This window comes from Passer domesticus, chromosome 16 (genome assembly GCF_036417665.1).
Source record: "Passer domesticus isolate bPasDom1 chromosome 16, bPasDom1.hap1, whole genome shotgun sequence".
NCBI lineage: Eukaryota > Metazoa > Chordata > Aves > Passeriformes > Passeridae > Passer > Passer domesticus.
The window spans coordinates 15,243,809-15,263,817 of NC_087489.1; the positions used below are offsets into that span (position 1 = coordinate 15,243,809).

General features: G+C 37.9%; 1 protein-coding gene across 5 annotated transcripts in view; it reads left to right on the plus strand.

Moving 5' to 3' along the window:
* The first annotated feature begins 1,495 nt into the window (after window positions 1-1,495).
* SULF2 (sulfatase 2) overlaps window positions 1,496-20,009 on the plus strand; it is a 78,350-nt gene continuing 59,836 nt past the window's right edge. For 4 of the 5 annotated variants that reach the window (XM_064391504.1, XM_064391505.1, XM_064391507.1 and 1 more), the window contains exon 1: window positions 1,937-2,060. The gene's annotated coding sequence lies outside the window, so the exon portion shown is untranslated. Of the gene's footprint in view, window positions 1,629-1,936; window positions 2,061-20,009 lie in introns of those variants that run through there. The other variant, XM_064391509.1, reaches the window with a different exon arrangement.

Consider the following 20,009-nt stretch of genomic DNA (forward strand, 5'->3'; position numbering starts at 1 on the left):
CCATTTGGAGTCTCACAAGAAAGATTACAGTCACTTAATTTTGTGTACTTATTAGAGTGTTTTTGTAATAATAAAATAAAGCTCAGCTATGCTGAGCCCCTTTAATGCAAAGATATAACTTTGTGGGCAAGAAATAGTTCCCATATTTGAAAGTGTCTATTTGGAGTAACATACTGAACCTTTTACAAGCCATGTCATAACAGCATTAGTATAAAATACAACTGGTTGGCTTCCAGAAATATTTTTTTAATAATAAAAGGGCCTATGATTAATTTAATTGCAAGATTATCCATCTTATTTGACCCTTTGACATTGAGTCCACCATAAAATTGTCTATACGTCAAATCCTCAAGTTCTCAAATTGTGTCTGGTCCATACTTTGGTTTTAAATCCGTAATTTGACACTGTTCTGGTGAGATATAAGAAACAGACAGTTTCAAAAAATGGGGGAAAAAAAGCCAAAATAGAACTTCTGTTAGCCCATTAAAGAAATGCACAAAATGTTTTTTCCTTTACACAGCATGAACCTCAAGATTATTTTCTCAACTTTAAGTTATTGAAAGTTGAGATAAATTTGCATCTTTTTCTTGACATGACTTCCTGAACATATTACTCTAGAACCTGTTGGAACAAAGTTAGTGTCTTAGTCCCTGGACTTTCTCTGCAGAATCGATAGGAAACATAGGCACCTGGTTAAAAAGCATAATCACAGAGGTCTGTAACAAGGAAATTGTTAACACAAAAAGAGGAGTAACACAGGAACTATCGCTCTGCTTTCGTGAAATTTTACACCTGCGCTATAAGTATCTCAACTACTGTTGCCTGGGGTGGAGACCCAAAATAAAGGACTGTGCACATAGACTGTCCTTATGTTTGTGGGAAAACCCTCCTGACTGGGAACGTGAACGGCTAAAACGCAAACTCGTTAAATAGTGAAAGAGACTTGGCTCTTTTGGGAGAGCTTGCTCACAAGAGTCGTCTAAGTCCAATTTAGCCCTGTTTCTCGCACTGAAGCAGGATGAGACACATTTCTCCGTGCAACATTCCATGTGGAGAATTCCGGTTATTAGGTGGGAAGTGCAAAATTTTTATCAGGTCAGGACTTTATCGCCTGCACACCTGAGGAGGTTCAGTCCCAATGCAGCTCCTGTTCCCTGGCATCCCCGTCCCTCTCGCTGCCCCACCTGGCACTCCTGAGGCGGCTGTCCGAGCGGGCGCCGAGCGCGCTGTGAGGGCAGCCCAACGCCGAGGGAGAAGCAGCAGCCCTGGGATGGGGCGATTCTTGGGAGGGACAAGGAGGCGGAGCTCAGCCCCAGCCCTCGAGATGCACGGCGGGGAGAGCTCCTTGCAGGGGCCGCGGGCTCCCTGCAGGCTTCCCCCTCTTGGCTGCGCTCGGGCGGGAGCCCCCGGCAAGGGGCTGTGGGAGGTGCCTTGCAACAGATGGTTCGAGCCGGCTCCTGGCGCGGTCCGCATTGGCCAGCGACGCGGGAAAGGGCGGGCGGGTGCGCCGCAGTGGCGGCTCCGCGGCGGGGGCGCAGAGCCCGCAGCTCAGCTCGCTCGCCTCCCGCCGGGGGGTCGAGACCACCTCCGCTGCGGAACGTTGGTCGCCTCTCACGGCTCCAGCACCTGTGAGTGTCCGCCTGGGGAGGCTGCGAGTGGTGCCGCATCCACGCACAGCCGGCCCGGGCCCCTGGGGCTGCTCCGGCGGTGGGGCGGGAGGCCCGGAGGGCGCTCGAGGCCCGGAGGGCGCGGCTGCCGCCCGCGCTCGGGGCCGGGAGCCGGAGCTGCCGCCTCCTCCGCTCTAGCCGGCGCGCTGGGGAAACCGGGAAAGGCTGGGGGGGGTTCTGCCCCGGGTGGGAGACGGAATCAATGCGGGGGGAATTTTTGTCACCTGTAGGTGAGGGGAACCCCCGCTCCCCCTTTCCCTTTATTCTAGCTTCATCGATGCAGAGCCGCTTGTAGTGACTAATTACCGGCTTTGGGTCCTCGGCGCTAAGTGGGGAGCCGGGGACGGACTGTCAGGTGGGGAGCTGAGATGCGAGGGAAATGACTTGCCCAAGGTCAGTCTGTGAGACAGTGGCAAATAACGTCCTGTACTAAAAACTTCTGATTTCTAGCCCTGTGCTGGGCTGTTTAACAGCCCTGCAAGGCACCAGGCATAAATGTGGCTGTAGGACTTTTTTTTTTTTTTTTTTTTTGGCTGTTGTTGGTTTCTTTTAAAGTCATGTATGGCTGTTAAAGCATGCAGAGGTGCAGCATCTGTGTCATAAAATGGATGTTCCAGCATGCTCATGTTTTTGAGAATATCTTGGGTTTAATCTAGTAAAATCATGATTAATTTAAAACCTGACAGGCTTAATTACGGATTTACTTTGTCTTTTTTTGTTTGTTTGTTTGGGTACTTTGTGTGTATGGGTTTTTGTTGTTGTTGGATTTTTTTTGTTTTTGTTTTCCTGTTGCCACCCACTTCCCATTTATATGAATTTCTTATACACTTGGATTTTTGTTTACCTTTTAGAAATTGTCCGAATTTTTCCATGAAGTTTGTTGCTGGTTAACTACTTCTCCACTGCCTCTCCCTACCACCCTTCCTCACCCTTCTCTCAAATGGTGTGTGGAAAGAAATTTTGAAATGATAGTACAAGTTCAGTAAAGGAGGATTTCAGCTAATTAGTGGCTGACCTCTATAGGAAGAAAATGGATGTGTAATATTTCTGAATTCTATAAAAATGTTATTCTAGTTTTTCTCTGTTATTTTGTATTTCTGTGTGTGTTTTCTAGCATTAGTTCATCTTTCACAGTAAAATTAGAATAGCAACTCTAAGTTCAGTGAGTTTAAGCAGTTTGTGGAACTGAAATAAAGGTTCTGATGAGTGATCACTAGTACTGATTAGCCATATTTAATGGATTGTTGGGAGAGAGTGTCAAAATAAAGTTAATCTATCAGGCCATTACTTGTTGCTAACCTGTATATAGTATTCTAAAATGAAGGTTGCAACTTTGTGTTGATGGGTAAGCAACTGTAAATATCAATATGTAAGACATGAATGATCTTATGTATCACGAAATGACATAAATATTAGATGAAATTTCATCGCTTCTGAAAGACTTATTCCATTTAGAAATGGGCAGCACCTTATTTCAAGCTCCTGAAAGGAAAGCAATTGAATTGCCTGTCTTATTTGAAGATTTTAGGCAGCAGTCATTGTGAAACACTGAAATTACTGATCCCTGAGGTAGGAAGCCCTGTAAAGAGTGTAGTTCCACTATGATCTGACAGTTCTGATAATCTCCGTAATTGAGGCATTAACTATAACTCTCCAACTTAATAGATTAAATCGCTGTATATAAGAACTTGTGATTTTTGAGTAGTATTTGGGAAAGGAAGATTGTGCATCTAAAAGATGCTGAGTTATGTCAGAAGCTGATGTTATTTTCAGTGTGGAAACTGAATAAGGAAAATATGTTATGGGTTTTTGGTATCTGAAAGTCCTGGTCAATTGACCTGTTATATAGATGTTCTTAGATTTGCTTATAGATTTATTATTTGTCTTCTGGATTCTGCCTTTGTGGCTAAAGTGTTAACAATGTGAAGTTCTTTATGCATCTTTGTTTGCAATTACCTGCATGTTAACCCAGAGTTTCTGCCTTTCAGTGGGCAGAAAGAACACAAGTCAAAAAGGACAGGAGTGCGTTTTAGGGTGGGGTTTTGCTCTGTTTTTATAATTTTAATATAAGGATACTAAACTCAGATGTTTTACTTCTGTGACTGAAATACACAGTCTGGGAAATTGCAGCTTGCTTCTACGGAAAGTTAAGGTATCAAAACCCTAAGAACTAAAGTTTCAATACTTCTCCAATGACAGATACTTGGTAGGCACATGATAAGAAGACTAGTACCTAATTTTTTATTTTCCCATGTATTACAGTACAGCACCACTAAAGGACTTCCTAAATGACTGGACTCCTTTATATCATCCATTCTTTATCGGAGGGAGAAATAGTCAGTGTGGAAGACTTGACTGGTTTAGAGAAAAAATTGTATGTTTCTGCCCTTAGAAATCTTTTTTTCATAGATAATATGTGCAGAGACAAAATACTTTACAAAATGTAACTTAGTTGTGCGTATGGAAGTGTGAGAGAGTATGATTGCCATCAAAGACAACACTGCAACGTGTCTTCTGCCTTCTAATTCACTGGGTAAATCTTCATCTCTTGTTGGATAGCTAGCAGTATTTTGATGCAATGGTGTCTGTGGTCCAGTTGGGGTCTTCCAACTGTTCCAGATCCTAGCACACTGATGAACGTGGAGGCATCTGTAAGAGTAGATAAATGAGTTCTAACTAGTACATTCAAATCTCTATCTAATGACCTGTCTTTAGTCACACTTGTTTGATAGTCTAACTGTAAGATCAAAGCAATCATTAAAAATTTTGTTAAATTACCTTGCTTGTGATATCTGCATGAGTTATCTTCTTGCAGTTATCTGTCTGCTGGAGAGCAGACTTGCAACCAGAGGACTCTAGATACAGTACAAGACCCTGTAGGTTCTGTAGCTGTTCACAGTATGACCTTAATAGTGTTAAATTAGCAATATCAGCAATATTAATTGATTTTTAAATTCAGTCTGTGACATTTGTTTGGTAAAATGATCATTAAACATATGCAGACATCCTGTGTACAGTAAAAGATCTTTGGGCCCTGAGAAATGGTAAATGAGAAAATTACAGATTGTAGAAAAATGTAAATATTCTTTTGGAAATTGTTATATGGCAAGACAAAAATATTCCTCTCTGAGCAAAAGGATTCATTTTCACCTCTATAAAAATATCTGGAGACTGGTTTACATACTTAATATGTGTGTTGGTGTCTTCCTTTCTTTCGGGCACTGCTGTTGAATTGGAATTTGTCCTGCTTTTGTTAGGCAAGTAGTCCAGCACTTCACTCTAGAAAAGTGGTGTAGTTTCAATTTGCTCTTCTTGTAATCTTCTTGAAAATTTTAAGACTGTCTTTTAGTTTTTAACAGTTTTAGTTCACTTGTTAAGTCCTTTTCCTTCAGATGGCTAACTGTAATACTAACTTACATGTTTAATTGGTGAATACATTAACCATGGCTTTAGGGAAGGCCTTTAGGGAGAGGCTTAATCTAGTTTCAGATAATCCTTGTGATTTTTACTTTTTCTGTCTCTAGTAGAGTAAGGATTTGTAGTTTCACGTTGGAGTACTAACATCACTAGCTACAGATCATAAAAGCTTCAACAATGTGATGCATTTAAAGTAGCTTATTACCTAGAACAATTTAAGTATATTTTATAGCTTCTGCACCAATGTTTCTAAAGTGTGATTGAGTACTGTATTTCAGCCAGTGCTATTTATGTCATTAAATGCACAGCTGAAGTTACTGTGCTATCAAACAATAAAACTAACCTATGAGTTCATCCTGCTTTTATCTTGTAATATGGCTGTAGTTTGCAAAGAACCAGACAGCCTTGATAGCAAGTAAGTTTCAAAATTACAAAAATAATTTTCAGATACCTCAAAAATTTTTTGCCAGTTTTTGTAAGAATGAAGATGTTACAATTGAAGCAATTAAAAGAACAGTTATATTAAATGTTAAAACTTCCAGCAATTCTTAATATATTTTAACTTTTAACTATCAAAAATATTCTGTGACTACTGTGGTGGATAAAGCTAAGTTAGTCCCTTGCTTTAATTACATGTGTGAAAAAATTCAATGGAGACTATGTAGCTAGGAAGTTTTATATCAGAATCAGAGAAGCTACTGACACTAAATTTGAGCTCTTGATTTGCATGTTTGTGTATGCTAAGCAGCTTCATCCTCATCAGCTAGTGTGTAGTTAGATGCTATTCTGCATTACTAAATACACTTTAGTCAGCCTCTAAGAGCAAGATGGTTGGCGCTGAGCACCTAACATACATTGGAAACCACTGTTGCAAAGTGGTTTTGATTTAAAACACGCCTAAACCAAGGTCAGAATTTTCCAGTATGCTGATTGTCCTTGTAGATATGTGTGTGTAGCAACAAAAATTGAAATATCTTGTTGGCACTGGTGTGTAGCACATATATCACTAATCCTAATGTATGCAGCGTAGTTATGTGGTGTAGTATTAAACAGTTTTTCAGTTGTGCTTTTGAATTAAAAAAAAATCCCCAAATCAAACCTGAAATAAAATTTGAAAGCATCATAGAATAAGGACAATTAAATGTCTTTCAAACCTCTGGTCTCTGTTTTTAAAAAAGTCTGCTCTGGATTTATCTCAGTGACTCAGTTAATTTGACTCTTGATCACAGTCTTAATTTTTATTTTCTGGTGAGAAAAGTCTCACAATTAGCAGATCAGGATTTTAAAACACTCAACCACAACATGCCAGTTTTTATGCTCTTGATTTCAGCTATTTCCTATCCCTTTCTTATACACTGTGAGAAAATGAACTGTCTAGTTTTGATTTATTTTGCACAACGCAAACTAAGCTTATTAAGTTCAAGTCAATTAAAATGAAATGTTTGGACATATGTCAGCTTCCCAGAAAATAGTATTTTGTAATCCTGTGCTTCACTATTCTGACAAGCTGAAGAAATGTTTCCAGTAGAGGAATCAATCAGAAGAAATGAGTCATCATCTGTGGGGAGTTGAGGGGAGGAAGAAAAGGCAAAAATAATGTCCTCTATAAATTAATTTACCTTTCAGTGAACTTCTGCTACCTCTAGAAAGTTTATAACCTAGAATAGACCCTGATACTGCAAAACAGTATTCAAATTGTTTGTTGTATTCACGTTCTGTACTTTGCTGACACAGAAGGGAAGATCATTAGCTGCAGAAGTAGCTTCCTTCGAACCTTTGATCCCAGATTCTATTCCTATTTACAGTAGCCTTAGGAAGAGTGCCTGATTCCTCTTGGTTAAATGTGTTTCCAGTGTTACACTGTGTTCTGAAGGAAATAGTCCAAGTTTACTTTTTCTATTATATTGTCACTAAAGAAAAAACTGTTATACTTGTTCGGTGTTATCTTCTTTCCTTTGTTAGCATGTATTCTGCAGAAACCACTAATAGAGAAGTTATTTTACTTCAAATGGAAACTTCTGCAGAAGATGTCAACTATTCTTTGTGATAGGAGCCTTAAATGGAATTCCAAGGTGATGTTATTTACTGCAGATAGGAACTTGTTTTATTTCTAAAGTAGGATTTAATAATGATATTTCAGTAATCCTATTCATGGTGCGTAAGTTGCAGAAAATGCAAGACTGAGCTAAAAATCACTTCAGGTACAATGCATTTCACTGCAAATTCTTCTGATCTGTCAGACTTCTACTTGAGTACACTGATTTTTGTTTCCTTCTTTAGAAAACCTTGTGTGACAATTTCAAAGTAGTTAGTCTCTTTAAGTGACAGAAAAGATGAGAGAGAGCATGCCACAGTAACCACTTTCCTAGCTTTGTTCATGTTTACATAGTTGAGGGGCACATTATTATCCATTTCTACCTTATTAAAAAAGCCAAGGATGTTGCAAAATAAGGTTTCAAGACCTTATTTTGGGGTGGGTTTATGAGCAATATTATCATGCATGTTCTGAAGGTGGTGAAAACATATTTTGCGCAATGGAGTACCTGTTTGTATCAGCAGAGATTGGAAAATAACTTGGCAGGTACTTTATTGATCTACTTAAAAAATACCTGTTGAAGAATGTCAAAAGTAAAGATGCCACTGTAAAGGGTAAAGTAAAGGGCTACGGCAGATAACTAATGCCCTGGCCTAATCCAGCATTCTTATTCTCAAGACAGTTACAGAGACCTGTTAAGCTCAGTGTTTTCTCTCTTGTTGGAGCTGATAATAGGCACTTTAGCATGTTACAAGAATACAGATGTAAAGAGGTATGATACTGAGAAGTCCCCATGGCTCAGCAAGTTCTCCAAGTTGTACTGGGTTTACATGTTACAATTAGTAACCCTTGATGGCATTTCTTTGCCTATAAATGTATGTTTTCACTAAATTGAACCTGAGTTACTCTTTTGACAATTTAGGTTTGGATTGTACGTTTCACAAAGATTCTTGAAGCTTTCTTCTGGGTGGTAGTTTGCAGTTTTGAGCTCTCTGTTGAGTATGGATCAGTAAGGTGATATGAAGAGAAGGGAACTAACTTGAAGATATGTGCATAATTATGATTAGAATAAGATTGTTTTGGAAAAACAAACAGCTGGAAAAGAGAGGAAATTGTTAGAAAAATGGCAGGCTGGAAGATAACATTTCCAATGAAAGAAAACACTTAATGATTCTCTGTGACGTAGTTTTAAAAAAGCAGTAAGAGTTGTAATTTAAAACTATATTCTAAGTCCCATGTGAACTTTGTATTCAGAGCAGTAGCATTTAGAATTGCTTATCTGATGACCTCTAAATATGTTTGGTATATTGTGAAGGTTATTGTGTTAAGCTGGAATATGGTAAGGGTTTCTTTGACTCTTAGTAGTCATAGAGCTGAGGCACTTAATAAACTTTCCCAGGAAACCTTTTATGGGTTGATTTACTACTGTATTGTAAAAAGATGTCTCAGGAGTGTAATAACATTTAGCTGACTATAAATTTTAAATGTTACTGAACATTCCACATCATCTCTTGGAGGATGGGGGGAGAACAAATTCCAAACAATGACACTAAAGCATATGGAGTGGAAACTGTATTGTATTAGGGGATTGTAGCAGCACAGGGATTTAGATGGTGGAACCTATATCCCAATAAGCATCACCTGTGGAAAAGCTGCTTGGGTAGGCATTCAGACAAAGCAGTCAAGTCCACACACCACACTCACCACAGCTAGCTTGGCAAAGACAGGCAGAAGGGCCTTTTGTATGATAAGTTCCAGGTTATTCCAAAGGTGTATTCCAGCACACCTGAAGGGAATCAGGGACAAAAGATCTGGCTGTGTGTTGTGCACAAGGTTAAGTAGGGGTCAGCGGCCGATGATCTGAGGGCATGGGGGCAGCACAAAGGGCAGGGCAAAGGGCATTGGCCACCAGGCGTACCACAACCAATGAGGAAACAGGAAAGAAGAAACCCCGAGACTTAGGAACGTATGGGGAACGTAAACTGGGGTGAATCATAGTGTTGCAAGGTTCCATGGGGAAGTCTTTTCTTTCAGCCTAGGTGGAGACTATGGTATATTCTTCCAGGGCAAGGCCCTGGGGATTTCCCTGAGGGGTTCAAAGGATTCCACAGGGGATGATTTTCTTGGTGGTTCTGCTGATATCTAAATGGTATTATGTTTTACATCATCTGCTCTAGAAGCCCTGTGCTGCAGAAATTGTATGTTCATGTGATTATGAATAGTATTATAGAATGGAGTTTTGTTGAACACTGATTTTTGTTTTTTTCAATTCTGATCTTGATGCAAGTTTTGGCAAGAGAGCTCATCAGCCACATTTCTGTAGCTCTGCATGAAGTGAAGAAAAGTGTTAGGTTTATATGTTGCTAATGTAGGTGCTAGATGTCTCTGAATTCTAGCAGAGTTACACACTTGTAATAAACAATTCACTGCAGAGAATTAAAGGTCTTGAAGTGCTTGCTTAAATCTGTTTATTGTTTTATTCTATCTAATCCTGTTTCAAGGCCTTAAGACCAATCTACTTTAGAAAAGTAAATTGACCCCACTGGTTTGAAATACATTATACAGGATTCTTGATAATTCATGCAGTCTTTCAAAATCTTCTTCTTTAATGCAGACTGATGCCTATCTGTAGGGTACAAACAGATTCTAAATGTTTATTTTGTATTGCCAGTTCTTGCAGCATTTGGGCTATGTTGTTCATAAGAGACTGTATTGAGAAAGAATACATATACATGTTATTTAGGTGCTGATCAAACTCATTAAAACCTAATGTTTTGGGTTTTTTCTTAACCCACATGATTTTTTTTTAAGCTTGTGTCTTGACTACTTTCTTGCCAATCCTGTTTTGGAGGAAAATCTTTCATGTTTAATATTCAGTATTTGTGCATGTATTTGAATACTTAGATTCAGAACCATTTAAGTTGTATGCATGTGTGTGTAGACGCTGTTTTTCGATTCATCAAAATAATGTGACATCAGTTAAAAGTGGTATGAAGCATGACCGACATGGTGCCCTGGTATCTAAGATACATCAGCACACTGATAAGTTACGTGCTTTCCTGCTGTGAGAACTGGTTGCTGTATTTGATTCTTTAGCCGAATACAAACTAAATTAAATCTGCAGTGACCTATATTGTGCTATAGCTAATGACCCAGTTAACCTCTGGTTAATTTTCTGTCTCTTGGTGTCCTGGGAACAGGGACATGTTTATTTCAGTAACCACAAACCTTTAGAAATGTGCCACTGGCATTTATCATTCCAGAGCTCTGTGTTTTAACAGAAATTAGCTAATGGGCCATGGGGGTCTGCAGAAGTTGTAGAATGCCAATGAGGAGCTTTCTTTCACTTTTCTTCCCCCCTGATTTACATGACTAAGCTTTTAGCTTTTCTTGATTTTGTTTTTGTTTCTTGAGTATTGATCTGCCTCCTGTGGAGGAAACAAACTGTTTGCTTAAAGTGCAGGAGGACATTATTGCTGGCGGCTTCCCAGGAACTCCCCTCTTTTTCATGCTTTAAATTATGCTAGAACCAGTACGGATGTTGGTAGGGAAGTTTGCAAGATGCAATTCTATTATTGAATGGATGTGTTATGCAAATAAATCTGAATATAACCATAAAGTAATAATGAAGATCTTATCTAAGGGCAGATCTGAGTACCATTTTCTGATGCAAATGGGATTCTCTGGCACCTGGGTGGGCTCATCCATTAAGTTCTTTTTAAGGAAGTGAAGTTATACAACAATCAGCTAAAAAACATGGAATGGTTGTTCACAACCATTCGTAGTAGCAGTTCATACTGTCTATGTCACAGATCTGTTAAGTAATGCATAATCCAAAACAACCTGACAATTAGAACATTGAGTGCTTACAAGGTGAGGCCTTGAGAAACAGCTGTTCTAGAGCCAATCCTCTCTGCGCTGTCTGTTCCTTGAAGTTTTTACGAAAAATTTCCTTTGGAGATAAAATCCTTACTTATTTTTTGTTTTGCCTGTGGCAGCAACAAGAACAGCTAGAAACAACTTCTTGAATGCTCTGCAAAAAGCAGATGGAAACACTTCTACAGCAATCCTGAGTCATTTGTTGTCCATGTAGAGAGATGGGTTTGGCAGGGGAATGTGGGATTTCAGGCAGTTACAGGACACTTGTTCAGACACTTGTTTTATTTTGGGACTTTTTATGACATAAGAATCACTTCATGATGATTATATGTTAAAAATATGCAATATCTAGATAGACGGGATAAATTTCCATTAACAGATTCTTGGGAACTTGCTCTGTTCAGTCAGGTGGCTTAGAGCACCATACCAAATAAGCACTATCTTTGCTCAGTGTATGCCATGGGTATGTTCTGCAATTTTGCTCGAGATCATCTACCTGCACCAACTGGGAAGAAATGACATACCCTTTTATCTGTCCTCATTTCCTTGTTACCTGTGAAACACATTGAACATAATAAAAAGATTCCTGAGACAGGACTGTACAAGCGGTGTCGCTTGCTGTGAAACGACTGCCGTCCAGATGGGACTTTGCATATATTCTACCTGGTGGTTAAACTGATTTTCCCCTCTATTTTAAGAGTACATGTGTAAAAGATCCACCACATTGAATCCTACTGGGCACTGCAGCCCTTCTCCTTTTCATAAAGGTGAAAAAAAGAAGAGTGAATCTGTAGAAATAATACTAAGTTGTGGTTTGTTATGTTGTTGCAATGTGGCTTTGTGTCTACATTTAAATGATGAAAATGTGTCCTGTGTTTTCCTGAGATTTTTGTTTTGTTTTGGGGTTTTTTTCTTATAGCAGCAGAAAATGTAGAATATCAACCTCTGTCTTGGTTTTCTTGAAAATTAAGTTGAAACAAAAGGAATTTTGAACTGTGAGATATTAAATCCCTCTCTCTTTACTGACTAGAGCATCTTGAAAATGAGAACTTTTTCTGTCAGTCATCTGAGAGTACAGGGAACTCTATGTATAAAGGCAGTTAAAGTGCTCCACAGCTTAGTCCCTGGTCTTTTCTTTTTATGAGCTTATTCTGTCAGGGTCTGTTAGTTTTGGTATTGTTAGCTGTTTAACAGGATTTCAGACTTGGTGGTGGTCTCCATGGGTCCTTTCCCTATTTCAAGTCCGAGTATTCCTACGGCTAGAGGAAAAAACCAACTGTGACTGAGAAGATTGGAATTACACACAGTGTAATTCCCTTATTCATAAATTTATAAGGGAATTACTTCTCTTGGTTAGTGGTTGAAAAGAAGCAGATTGCAAACTTTTTAAAGAGTTTGGGAATATGCTTTTAAAATATTTCAAATCCAAAGCTCGATGATATCTCTTGTGATTAAAAAGAAATCAATGGGAGAAGTTATTCCTGTATGGATATATTTGATGTTTCTATTAATTTGTACAAATGCTGCAGTTAAGCCAAAACCAACTTTTTCAGATCAAAGGCTGAACCTTAATTCCTTCAAGACCAGGTAAGAAAAATATACTGTGTTCTGGTTAATGTTCTCATGTGGTATGTGTTCAGGTTAAGTTTTGTGAGTAAAAGTAATTTTGCTCTCTTGTTGATGGGGCAATCTGATGTCATGCATTCATTTATCACAAGTAATTTCTGAGTACCTCACAATGCAATGAACTGTGATTAACTTTTTAAGGTGAAGGTGGGGAAGCATGAGAACCACAGAAAAAGGAAAATGTTAAAACATTTCTGAAATAGTATTTCAGAAAGAAACTTCAGAAATTCTCTTCACTGAATGTTACTCTCATTGCATGTGCCTTTGCAAAAAGGGAAAATATTTTTTTAAAATGTTTCAAATGATCATCAAAGATTTCATGTACTACTTGATGAATATCATAATAAATAATATCTCGGAAATGCTTCTGTTTATAGAAAAGAAATTACCTCTGTAATGGTTCCTAATTTCAATTACTTAACTGAACTTGTCAGAGATTCCGCTCTTGTTTGATTTCTTTCTTCAGTACACTTTGACACTTGCAGGAAGGTTAATTGCCACTGCCTGCATTGTGGGCACTTGAGGACACTTTAGATACTACTGCTGTTTGTCTCAAAGGACTGAAAATACTTTGCATAAATATTCTATAATATAGGAATGGTATGAAGAAGCTCATCTCCTATATTTATGCTTGAAAATAGTTCTGTTTGAAGTGTAAACACTGATGGAAAAAACAGTAAACCAGTGTTATTTTGAGACTAGATTCGTATTTAAAAGAAAAATATGTAAAAAAAAGAGTTGAGTTTTGATCTTTTAAACATGACAGGATGCATTTCAATTCATTAAATATATATTTAGATCTTGGGTATAGTAATGGAATCAGTACCCATAAACAGCCAGCACTAATTTCCTGTAGTCCTTATCCCTAAAGCTGTATGGCAGTTTACATATGGCAACTTTTGAGAGGAAGGTTTTTGAAATTATATCCATTAGGCTAAGCAACTAGTTTCATGAATGTCATTCTTCAGTGGGTGCTTGGAAATTGAATGAAGATATATGCATTGCTAGCCATTACAAGTTTCGCTTTTCAGTTTATCTTTCATTTAGTCATCTCGTCTATGGAAAACAGCACTACGTCTAAAGAGAAAGGATCAGTTAAAGATGACTGGGACAAATTGCACCATTGTGAGACTTGTAGAGGTGAATTTTTTGCTTGTTTAACCAGATGCACATTTGTTGTGCAAGAATTATGGTTATTATTGTGCTTGAGGGCAGCCATTTTAATGGAATATAGTACCTATATGAATAGCAGAAATAGTGAATTATGTCCAGGATCTTTAGTCTCATTCAGTACAACACTGAACCCAGTGAGGGGTGACTAATCTTAAAGTAATCTGCAATAGTGTTCTGGTGAACTCCAGGTAGGAGTAAGTTAAATCCAGTGTATATATTTGTCTACTGAGGTAGCAAGCAAGTTAGCTACTCACATCTTTTTTCATGGATTTCTGACCTTGTTGAAGTTGAACAATTCATCTGACCTTTCATTCTCTGTGAAAGAGGAAATATGATTTGGTCCAAAGCTGGCATTTGTAATACATTTTTAATGGGTTTTGATACAATTGAGAAGAGAAAGTATTCTAGTACAGTGTGAGGTTCTACTGGGTAAATTGAATGGGTTGTACTGTGCATAGTTAAAAGCACACACAGGTTGTAGGCTCTCTTAATGTTTCTATGTCCATTGGACAGAAATGAATGGGGCCAATGTGCTTCATAAAAATAGTTAATGAGACTAGGGTGTGATGCTTTAGCCAGAAAGATTATTGGCTTTGGAAGGGAAGTGGAAACCACTGGCACAAGGAGTTTGATGGTTTTGAGGAAGTGGATTGAAAATATGAAGAGAGAACAGTAAAAACAGAGGAACTGAACTTTGCAGGGTTATGGATCAATGTAAGCTGTACTAAGCAAAACACTGGAATATGATTTGTGAAGCATCCCTAATACTGGCAAGGGGATGAACTGAATAATAATCTAGTATGGGCCCCAGTCCGTGGTTATACGCTTCATTTTGGGCTGTCTGTAGAGCTGAATAGAGACTAGTGATACAGTTTCTTTCTGCTTTATTTTTGTGCCCGTGAGCTTTGCTAACATGTTTTAATAAAAAGCTGATCTTATGCGCTGTTTCAGGCTTTAAGCCTGAGTGTTTATGCTGCCTTCTAATACTACCTCAGAGGTGGCGTTCATGTATTTCTGAGAATACCTATGTAAAGGTATAGGCCTTATTGAAGAAGTGTGTAACCTCTATATTTGCTAATTTTAGGTAGATTTTTCCCTTTCAAGGCATCTGAGTGTATTCATAAAGCACTATGAAGCAACAATTAGTTGTCAAAGCCTTACTTATGAACAGAACATAAAAATTGTCTGTTTATTACCTGTAATATCATGATTTGTTTCCTTGAACAGTAATTTATGTCAATTATAGATGATGTCTATAAACGTGAAATTGTGTTGATCTGCTTCTGATCTTCTAACTCGCTACAGTAGTACAGATTCCATCTGTAGTGCAAGAATTGTCTAGGGACATAAATTACAGCAATTAAAATTACCTAGAGGAGAGAGAATGATGCATTATTAATTGGCATAGTCATTAAAGGGCTGAAAAGAACCTAAAAGAGATACAATGCCAATACTCAAGCACTAAAAGTGACAGGCAGGGTTCAAAGACCAGTGATTGTATTCAAAGCCTTAGGCCATTAAGACACAGGCAATTACGTGGAATTTTATGACTGTGGATTAAGATCAGTCCAACATACTAACCATATGCTAAAATGGAATTTTTTTTAAGAATGGTGCTGTTCAGATGCCTACTCTGGGGACTGGAATAGTAGTGCAATTAATTTCAACCAAAAGAATGTGTTGCACTTTATTTTAAAGAAATTGGAAAAAAGAAAGAATTGTAAGGAAATTCCATCTGTAATTTGGTGAATTTGGGAAGAAAATTAACATTTTTCAGCATTAAATATAATAATCTGAGCTTATATAAAGAAGATTAAATCCTGGTACACTGAAGTATGAAGATTTAATTAGGAGTCTCTATACCTCAGAAACAAAGTTGTGCCTGTGTCATGCTGAGAAATACAGCAGTGAAGAGGCTCACGGTATTGTTGCTGTATGTCAGCTACTTAATTTTTCATAAAACTTACTGTCAATGAGTTTGTGATTTACCTACCTCAGCTAATTTGCTTTATTGGAATAATGCTTGTTTTGTAAAATAGTTCACTTATGGTGCTGTAAATGGGGGAAAAATGGGGAAAGTATCTGGTTTTCTTGAGAGAACTGTTTTAATAATTGATTTGCAAAGTAAAGTAGGCTTCAGATACTGGAGGTGTTAGGACAGTAGTTTACTTCTTTATTGACAACTATTGGGACAATATATGTCTGCTGAGTGGAGAGTTAAAACTCCAAAGGAAACATCTCAAATTTTCTTCACCTAAGGGAACCTTGGGAATTTTTGGCTTTTAAAAACTTGCCAATAGTTTCTTCTTCTACTTGCTAAGAATTCAGACTTCTAATTCATCTCACTGTCTACTCTAAAGTTTAAACACTGAATGTTCAGCTTTGCTGAACAGATGTCGAATTGCATGGCCTCTGTTGATTCAGAGAATCTGAGTAGTATCAGAGTTCAGTTACTATCCTTTCAGGAAAGCCTCCTGTTGCCAAAATTAGCTTCCTGTTTTCTGTTTCCAATTTCTATGCCAGAGTCTGCATCAGCAGCAACTGGACTTAAGAAAAGCTCGTATGTATAGCCACTGCAAGAGGAATACAAGTGTATAGCTACATCTTCTCTAAGCCACCCATGCACTATTTGCTCTGTTAGCAAGTTAAAGGGGGCTCCCTGTTTGCCTATATTAGACAGGTACCTTTTTGCCTGAGTGAATATTTTTGACCAGTTAGTATCCTTCTGGATACCAAGAAGCAGATATGCTATGACTCGTGTCTGTTTAGCCATTGAGCAATGGTTAAAATCTATCATGTAACCTCAGAGACAGCAAGAGCAAGGCCAGCTTTACCTCTGTGTTCAGTGTAGTAAAAGAGTTTGCCTGTTCCAAGTTTAATGATTCAACACTATCACTCTGAAATGGCTTTGTTATATTCAGCACTTTATTGTTTTAGCTTTAGATACTTTGCTGTCACATCCTCAAAACTGTATTGGTTTGAATTAACTGTTTGGTAGTCAGAGTGGCTATCTTATGATGCAGTGTGCTTTATTATTGGTTTTGTTCTCGTGGCATGTTTCTGTGATTCAGTGCATGATGTCAACGAGAATTTGTGGAATTCAAGATCTCTGGGGTCTAAGTAACTAACAAACTTCCATTATTCTGTTCCTGTCTTCCATTAATTTTGCTGCTGCTCTTTTCAGACTGTTAGGCTGTGTGGCCAACTCATTGCCTGGAGCTGTAATCATGTTGATCATTAGAATTGAACCGGAATGGCGAATATTCATTTCAAGTCATATAGGCAAATAAGTTTGGCTTCTATATTCAAACACCATTTGATGTCAAAAAATGGAAATATGTGCCCACAAACTCTGCTTTGTTCTACCCTGCTTCTTTGGCTCAGATTTCCTGCAATGCAATGTAAAATAAAATCAACTGCATGAAACCCGAGCAGTCAAATGCTTCATTACTTAAGCGCTAACATTTTATACAAAATAGTAGTCCAAATTCAACTGGTTTTACTGGAATTTACTGTTTCTGATTGGTGTGAGCACTGAGCATTTTGCTCTAATGTACTCAAATTATGAAATATAACAGGGAGATAATTGCGTTGTTTTTTCAGTGTAGTTATATTCCACAACATCTGACTTTGGCACTACTTTGACACATAGTATCATAAAAGTAGTTGTTGTCTCCTTCTGAGGCTGTTTTTTTTTTTTTTTTTGTTAGTAGGGAACTGAAAATTGTGCATAACATGAATTGGTAGGATTATTTGGATGAAGAGACTTGTATTTTAAAAATTAAATATAAAGGTCACAAATGTGCTGTAAGAAACATTTACATTACTGATATTCTTTTTTTGACTGGGGTGGGGGCAGAGTAGGGAAAAATTATAGATAAATTTGTCTTCAGTCAGTATTTGGTGAGCAGTAACCTTTTCATAAAGCTGCTTATAGCTGGGGAGCCAGTTACTTCCCTGCCATATCACCAAAACTCCTGCACTGGAGCTGGTCGCAGTGACTGCGAGCTATTCTAAGTGTCCAGACAAAGTAAAAGATCTCATGAAATAGCTGGCTTGAAGTAAGGTTGAAAGGCGATGCTAAACTTTCGTGATGCCTGTCAGAAGGGTTGAGTATTGCAGATATGAAGCGCACCATGTTTCCGTCTGCTCAGAATTGCTGTAAATAATGATAAGACTAAGGAAGAAAGAGATACCAGCTAAGATCTTCATACTATGAAAGATAGGTTTCATTTCATGTTATTTGAAACCACAATTCAATGGTAGCAATTATAGGGTACCGTCTTGCAATTCTCTTGATAACAGACCACAGGATATGGAGCACATAGTCTTACTACAGAAGAAACAAGGATTACCTCCTGTAATTCCTTGCTTGCTGTCCCTTATTTTGTAAGAACTTTGGAATGTGTTAGTGTCTCTTTGAGCTTTTTCTGACAGATTGACATTGTTGAATTTTGACAAAAGACTATACAATTGTTTCCTAGGAAAAGGAAAAAAAGCCTTTAGGAAGAAAAAATTCATTTTCTTTTGTGTCTGTGTTAAGAACTGTTCTCATGTGGAGTAGGGACTCAGCTTGTCTCAGGATGTTGTGGGACTGGTCTTTCTGATTTAACAATCTTACTCAAGCACAAAAACTAAAATCAGTGTTGGTTATATGATCCTTGGTTTCATTTGCACGCCTAGCAGCTTTCAGGGGAGGGAAAAAACAACCCGACAAAACAGCCCCCCCCTTCTTTTTTTTTGTAACTTCATTTTCTCTTCTTTCTGCTTTTTGACCAGTTAGTTTTTGCATATGCTGTCCTTAAGAGTGAACTCAGCAAAGCAGAGTTCAGAAGGCCTTTCCACCAATATTTCTTCAGATCCATCAAGACACTGAACAACCCCAGACATGCAATCCTTGTATTTTGTTATTGCATTCTCTATGCTGAAGCATTTATGAAAATATTTTTAATTGTACAATTGAAGTGAGTGGGTTATACATGAATTATAGTGTATGAACAATAGCATTTCCTAAATTTTAATATTCTCCCTTTCGCTTTATATTTTTACTTTCCTTTTTGATATAAGAGCTTGCAAATCATACTGTTTGAGTAAAAGCATTGCAATTTTATTTTCTCGTGTCATAGTTACATGAAAATGTAGCAGATTGTGAAAAACTGGAATTTGGAGAACTTGTAGGTATAACATGACAAGGCTTTGAAAATTTACTAGTAATTTGTGTATATGGTACAGTCTTGAAATATTCAATTTCAATTTTTTTCCAAAGGACCCTTTCTTCTTGGCAGTATCTTTTGCCAGACAGATGAAAATCTGGTCAGGGGAGTTACCCCATGCTCTTTGCACATGTGTACTGTGTTTAAAGATGCATCATTATTGATTTTACTTTCTTGAGCTTCTTATGTCATTTATCACATTCTAAGAGGTCAACTTCATGTTCATAAACAGTTTATTAATAATCTTCATTTAGTTAACGTAGCCAGGGAACAGCACCTCCCCTGCAGTACTGTCACCTTTCATATCAGAACTACTTTCCCTGTGTTCTTTGTGACAGATTAAAGTCATGCTGTGGATGACACACCTTGCATATTCCCATTTAACTTGCAAAATAACTCATACTGGAATGTGTGCAGTGACCTTTGACAACATATATTATTATAATCAGCAGCAGAGATCCTAGAGAGGTCACTGGCGTGTGACTTGAAATACTAATGCATAGTAGCCATAGTGTAAACAGTTACTAACAATTAAGTGCTTTAGATGCAGGGCGCATGACAAATTTCTGATGAGAGTTGTACTGGTCCATGTAGTTTGGTCTTGAGAATGTCTTTTGCCAGGGTGTTACACATTTTAATAATGTGAAACACAGAAAAAATAAGCACGTTAATGAAACATATTGCTTGGTAAATTCTTTTGATTTCCTCTGGTTCTCATATTCTAGACTGAGCTTACTAGAATTGGGGTGGCATGACTTAGGACAAACAGACCAAAACATGATGTCAAGGGTCAAAAAAACCCAAAGTTGAGAAGTTCAGGAAAGACCAATAGGAACTGGAGCTCTTTTATTTGGAAGTCCACAAATTATCCCACTTCTAGTTGCTCCTCTCCAACTGGGTTGTACAAGAACCTGACAATTTTACCCATCTCTTACACGCTTTTTTTTCCCTTTGGGCCTTTCTTCTAAAATATGAAGCCAACATTATTGCTGTTCTTAG